A 7,531-nucleotide genomic window follows, 5' to 3' on the forward strand; every position below is an offset into this window, starting at 1 on the left:
TGTATTTATCTATATGTATATTTATCTATCTATCTATCTAATCTGTACCTCTATCTATATATCTATCTATCTAGCTTGTTTCACTGGGTAGCAGGTTATGGAGCTCTTCATGCTGCCATTCCAAAAGTGGAATTATTTATCTTTAAAGAAACAAACTTTTCTTCTTTTTCTTTTTTATTTAAACAATGATTTTATGCTTGATTACAACAGACACATTTATGCAACCAGGGAAGAGGTTGTGGATGACTCATATTTCCAACTGGGGGGAAGACTCCTTTGGTCTTGTAATATCAAGCCAACTGGTGAATATGGCTGTTAATCAGAATCAGACAGAATTTAGCATCTTTATTCTTTCTGTTCCTCTCAAGATGCTTTCAAACAACAACAGCTTTCTTAATTAAATGATAGAGATCCTCAGGAAGATCAGGAGCAAGTCCTTGGGACTTAAGAATTCTCAAGATTTTATTGCCTGTCACAAAACGTACTTGTGCAACACCATGTGAGTCTCTCAGGATCACACCGTTTTGTAAGGGAGTCAGGCCCTTCTTGGCCAGTTTGTAGATCTATTCCTTCACATTGTCAGATGTCAGCTTCAGCCAGGTGGGGACACTGTGGCAGTAGGGCAGAGCCTTGTGGGACAGGACCTTCCCTGAAACGTGCATGTGACCCATGGTGGTGGCGGTCTCTAAAGAAGCATACTTTTTAATGTTCAACATGAAAGTCATTGTTCATTAGTATTGAATCTCTGCTTCACCAGGCCAATGATTACTTATCTTGTTTTGCCTATAGTTGTATCACCTCTAAAATTTATATTTCTTAGATGATGCTATTATTTTTGAAGGATAAAAAAATCAAGGTTTATGCTTCTTTATGTAACACAAACACACATATGTTTACACCTACACATTATAGTGGCCTTAATAGATATTGATTAATTATTTATTCTGTGTCTATTAATTCCCTGAAATAGTATCAGACATCATGTTTCTTTTGATGAGTTGCTCTGCCACACTCCAACGAACATAATACTTGCCCCCATGACCATAGGAATCTATAAGTTGAACTAGTCACTGAAGCTGGGTCAAATAGAGCTTTATCTTTGGATAATTTCTTTTTCTGTAACTGAGAGTTCATTTTTTCTCTAGACCATAAGCTGATATGATATGATATGATATGATATAAAACTGAAGTTGCCTCTGGGCACATCTCCATCCATATAAGGGAAGCTTCCATATGGTATGAGAAAATGAGGTCAACACACAGAAAAGTGGTCACTAAGTGAAGAGAAAGAGAAGAAAAGTGGAGAGACAGAGGGAAAAGGAGATAATTAATAATATTGTTTGAGACTCTGAATATTGTTTCTGAGGCCAGATCTAAGCCTGATCTTCCTATAACTTGTTTGAGTTGGCTTTCTCTCACTTGCAATTGAAAGAGCCTTTATTGATACATCATATGCATATATACATTATAACTGTAAAGACATAAAAGGTTGTATATATCTATCTTTGTGTATGCACATACACATCAGTACAATGTGTATATTAGGAATTATAACAAATCATGAACATTAAGGACACGACAGAACAAAATTGACAAATTTCTTGAATCTAAATTTTCCTATTGGGTTATACAAGTAATTTCACTGTGTAGAGAAAATCTTTCAAAAATTTTTTTTTCATGTAGTAGATTCACATAGTCAGTCAGTAGAATTTGTTGAGATTACACTTGTATCAGCATTATATTATACTTAAAATAAAAGAGGATCCTATCACAATGGCTTAATAATATTGTAATTTGTCTCTTACACTAAGATGCCCAGCTTTATGCAGTTCGAGAGTGCCATCAGTGACCTACTTTTTTTTTTTTATCATCTTTAACTTCTACCTTTTCTAATGTGTCGGCTTTTGTCCTTATGTTTATTGTCTTATGGTTACAAAATAACTGCTGAGTCTCTAAGCTTCACATCAATGTTCCAGTCAAGAAGGAAGAAGTGCAAAATGGCAAAAAAACAAAACAAAAAAACCCCAAAAACTCAAAGGTGAAGAAGCGATGGGAGAGGTAGATTGAGCATTTAGATATAAAGATTTAAGACCTGATATCAAGGTCTTGGATTTAAGAGTCACTGGTGTATGGATAGTAATAAATCTATGGGACTGGATAAGGTGATCCATGCAGGGAATGGAGAGTGAAAAGATAAGGCAGGTGATAACAAAGAATTTCAGATAATTTTACCAGTTAAAACTCGGGGTCCAGATGGCCAATAGACATATGCAAAGATGTTCAAAATTATTATTTATTAAGAAAATGGCATTTAAAACACAATGAGATCACAAACATGTACACACACACACACACACACACACACCAGAATTGGTAAAATTAGAAAGACTAAAAAGACCAAGTGTTAGCAAGGATGTGGAGCAACTTGAGCATTCATACGTTACTGGTAGAAGTGTATAGTGATAAAACCATGTTGGAAAACTGTTTGGAAGAATCTATCAAAGATAAAAATATGTCTATCATACGGCCCACCAGTTCCATTCTTGGGCAAATATCCATAGGAGTGTTTATGTTCACCAAAACACATGTATAGAAAAGAGCCAAGAAATTTAAATACTGTAATGTCCAATAACAGTTGACTATATTGCAGTACATTTATACAATGGAATATTAGTTCAATGAATGAACTAATACTACACACAACATGGATGATTTTTACAGACATAATGATGACTGGCAGAAATAAGACATAAAAGGGTACATATGGTGATAGACAGGAGAACAGTGGATAACTCTTGGAAGACATAGATTGAAAGGGGACATGAGGGAGATTATAGGATTTTAGAAACGTTCTATATTTTATTTTATTTATAAATGTTTTATTTATTTTATAAATGTTCTATCTATCTATCCATCCATCTATCCCTTTATATAGCCTCACTTTGTTCCCTGAAAAGTCCTAGAAATAATTACAAACCCAGTAACAATGAATATCCCTAGTGCACTCAGATTGTAGACTTGAAATATAATTTTTTATTCAAGGTAACCAGAACTTTTTGGGAAAAATGACTGATCCCAGGTATGGGGAAGAAAACGTAGAAGGTGAAGCTGGGACATTCTGAGATACCAGATAGAAAGGAAACTATCAATGATTATTAGGGTCATGTCAAAAGGACTTAGAAGATAACTTGGATAGGCCTCACTGGCCAAAGAAAAGATGATTTAAACTTCAGTAAGGATACATATAGCAAAGATTGAAATCTATGAAGTGTGTTTAATCTCTTGAGTTTCAAATTATATTAAACAGGAAATACTGATTTTTAATCTACTGAGGATGACAGAATTGATTCATTCTCTTGAAAACTGGGTAAATAAGTGGAGGGACTCATGTATTTATACTGATTTTCCTATGTAAACTTTACCAATTGATAACCAAATAGTAGATGAGGGTAAGTATCTCCTTTTAAAATTCTTCCAGTAAAGAAATGAACACAAAATAATTGAATTAGTAAATATCCATTTTTTTTTTTACTTCCCAATGAATTAAGAGATTTATGCTTTGTATATCAATCATTGCTAAAATAAAAAAAGAAAGAGAAAAAAACAGACATTACATGACTCCTGATAAAAGAACACAGTATTGCCTATATTCTTGCTGAAGAGTTTGAACATGAGTCTGATCAAGCCTTGGAGCTAGTTGTCAACTTTCAGGAAATAGAGAGGACAGAAGAATATTTTGGACTACATCATGTCTGTTCAATCAATGGAATCCAGACGGTGGGAAAGTCTAAAATTTTAATAGTTCATGTTCTTCAGCAAGTAAATTGTAAGGGAGAGAAAGGAAAGATGAGGCAATATACTGATTGTAAGAGACAAAATATTTCTCATATTTTATCACATATCACGTATTTTTAAAATTAGCATGGCTAAACTGTAATGTCTAAGAATGCAAACTGGGGTGATAAAACCAAGCAAGTAGTAAATTACGATAAAAGTCAGAATGGTGGCCTTTTTGTGAGAGAGGGTAGGGACTGAAATGAAAATAGAGGACATGGAGGGAGCACTTCGGTAACTGAATGAGTTTTATTTCTTGAGCTGGGTGGTGGTTATAGAAGGATGTTTGTTTTATGGTATATATTTGTTTAATGTGATTTTCTTTGTTTCATTTTATTTTAAAGTTAAAAGTCAAAAAATGAACAAAATAATTTAAAAATAAGCATAATAAAAATAAACGTGCAATAAATTCATTTTTCAGAGACAAAAACAGAATTTTTCAACAGCCATTCCACACTAAAAGAAAAATTAAAGGTAGCTCTTTTGGAAAAAGGAAGAATAATATTAAATAGAAAATGAAAACACAGAATGAAATGTTTAACACTGAGAAGGGAATATATGTGAATAAGTATAAATGAATACTTACTTGTATCAATAACAGCAATATTATGAGGAATTTAAAATATATGTGGAAAATAACATAATTGAGGGTGGATATAAATTGATTTAAATGTTCTAAGTTTCTGTAAGTATCAGGGAAGTGGTAAAAATAATATTTTTTAAAGTGTGATAAGTAAGGCATATGACTTGTGATCTTTAGGATAATTATTAGAATAGTAAAATAATAAACAACTATAAAATTAATACAAAGGAAATAAATATAAGCCCAACTATATAGAAATGGCATTAAATAAAAAAATGCAAAATACTCCAAGTAAAAATATTGATTATTAGAATTGATTAAAAAGATAAAATCCAACCATATATTATTTAAAAGATACAAAATTTAAATATAAGGATAGAAAAAATTTAAAAGAAAAATAAATGAAAATCATACACCATGTAAACACTAACCAAAAGTAATCTGGTGTAGCTATACCAGTACAGTAAGTCCCCTACATATGAACCTTCAAGTTGCAAACTTTCAAAGGTATGAACGTGTGTCGGCACATCCAATCATGTAAGTTAGTTCCCATGCCTGGCATACATTGTCACCTGTGTGCATCCTCTACAAGTAGTTGTGCTTTTGTGTACTTTATTATACAGTACCATATAGAGTACAGTAGTGCGGTATCTTTATTTCAAACCCAGGATGTCCAGAAGCAAGTGTTAAAAGCAGCAGTGATGTAGCTGGTACTGCTAAGAAGCACCAGGAATTGGAGGCCCAGAGAAAGGATGAGGAGATATAAGAGGAAGAAGAAGTAACTGAAGAACTGAAGAGATTCACGATGCAGGAAATGGCAAGGGGATTTTCTTTATTTGAGGAGGTATTGTTAGTTTTTGAGGCACAGGACCCATACATAGGATGGTACACAAATGTTGCAGCAGCCGTTCAGAATGCAATCCAGTGCTAACAAATCATCTATGATGAGAAAAAAAGAGCTAAGAGCTACTACCCAGACATTACTGGATCGTTTCTTCAAGAGGGTAGATAGAATTGAATCCAGCAAGGAACCAGAACCTGTGCCATCAATGTCAGTCATGAGTGAAATTGCAACTTGCCCTCCGTCTCCTATTGCTGATGATCCTTCAGCTCTACCATCTCCCACTTACTCTCCCTTCTTCAGTCAGTAACTCTTCTTGCATGTTCACTCAATGCGAGCCCCTGTATGCCAGCTGTTGTACTGTACTACTGTACTTTTCAAGGTATTGTACTATAAGATTAAAAATGTTTTATTTTTTGTGTTATGTATTATTTGTGTGAAAAATATTATAAATCTATTACAGTACAGTACTATATAGCTGATTGTGTTAGTTGGGTACCTAGCCTAACTTTGTTGGACTTACAAACAAATTGGACTTATGGACACACTCTTATGAACTCATTTGTATGTTGGGGATTTACTGTAATGGACATAGTAAATGTAAGAATAAAAGAATTGCTTAGGGATAAAGAGAGGCATTCATAACGGTAAAAGTGTCAGTATAACAAGAAAATGTCATAACTCTAACGCCTCATTTAGCAAACACCATACCCCAAAGTATATAAAGCAAAATTAACAAAAATAAAAATAGATATAGAAAATCCACAATCATAGTAGTAGTCTTTATCACATATATTTCAACTTAGAATAGCAGGAGAAAGATAATGATATAAAAATTTGAACTACACAATTAATTAATTTGACCTAATTGACATATAGAACACTGTGCCTGACAATGACAGAACTCAGTTCTTTTCATGTGTATAGAAAATATTTATTAACATGGACCACACACTGGTTCATAAAGAAAGTCTCGATATATTTCAAAGTATCAAATCACTCAGATTTTATTTTCTAGCTATAATTGAATTAAGCTAAACCTCAATAAGAAGGCAATAATTATACAAAATCCCATCGTCAGGAAATTGGGCAATTTATTTCTAAATAATCCATGGGTAAAAGCAGAAATCAAGACAGAAGTTATACAATGTTTTGGAAGAAATTATAATAATATGGTATGACAAAAGAAAACGTGAGAGTGGCAGCTAAGTCATGTGCTTAGAGAAAAATTTATTACCCAGAGTGCATTTATTAGAAAAGAAGAAAGACTGAGAATACATGATTTAGGCTTTTATCTCAAGAACCTAGAAAAAAATCAGACATAAGAAAGGAAGAAGGAAGGAAAAAGTAAAGATAAAGTAGGAATTAATGAATTAGAAAGCAGATAAAAAATAGAGAAAAATCAGTGAAATCAAATATTGGTTCTTTAAATGCATTAATAGAAATGATAAATCTCTAGAAATACTATTCAGGAAAATAAAAGGGAGAGAGAACAAGGACATCATTACAGATTTTACAGACATTTCAAGGTAATGAGAGGTTACTAGAACTACTTTATGTAGATGCCATTAACAGTTTGCATGAAATTGAATATTCTTCAGAAAACATAAGCTACCAAAGCTGATAGAGGGTATTGAAAATCTTTATACTGTGCTTTATTTTAAAGAGTGTGGCTTTGTTGTTAAAAGTTTCCATATGCACCTGCACATACACACGTGCACACACACATTTAGGCTCACATGGCTTTACTAATGAATTCTTCCAAATATTTAGGAAATAAAGAGCACCAATTTTGTACAAACACTTCCAGAAAACGCAAGAAGGAGCACTTCCACAATGTGTTGGTTAAGGACAGTATAACCTCAATTCTATATTCTAACATGAGCATGTAAGGAAAGGAAAATTACAGATCAGTCTTCTCATTTACATAGATGTCAAAATAAGATATTAGCAATTGAAATCATTGACATATTAAAAGAATAATACATTATATTCCACTGAACCTTATTGTAGTTATGTAAGAGTGCTTTAGTATTAGAAAATCGGTTATATTAACAGGAAAAAAAAAACGTGGACAATTCATTTGATCATCTTTGACAAATGCAAACAAAACATTTGATAAAATTCAACAACATGATAAAATTCCAAGTAAATTAAGAATAGAAGGAAAAGAGGCTCCTTCAAGATGGCAGAGGAGTAAGACGTGGAGATCACCTTCCGCCCAACAAATACATCCAAACTACATCTAAAAGTGGAAGAACTGCTACAGAACA

At 32.9% G+C, this 7,531-nt stretch overlaps 1 pseudogene; it reads right to left on the bottom strand.

The window, feature by feature from the left end:
• Nucleotides 1-216: 216 nt before the first annotated feature.
• Nucleotides 217-671, bottom strand: LOC137757133 (small ribosomal subunit protein uS15-like; annotated as a pseudogene).
• Nucleotides 672-7,531: the final 6,860 nt, after the last annotated feature.

The sequence above is a fragment of the Eschrichtius robustus genome, chromosome X, assembly GCF_028021215.1.
Source record: "Eschrichtius robustus isolate mEscRob2 chromosome X, mEscRob2.pri, whole genome shotgun sequence".
In the NCBI taxonomy this organism is placed as follows: domain Eukaryota; kingdom Metazoa; phylum Chordata; class Mammalia; order Artiodactyla; family Eschrichtiidae; genus Eschrichtius; species Eschrichtius robustus.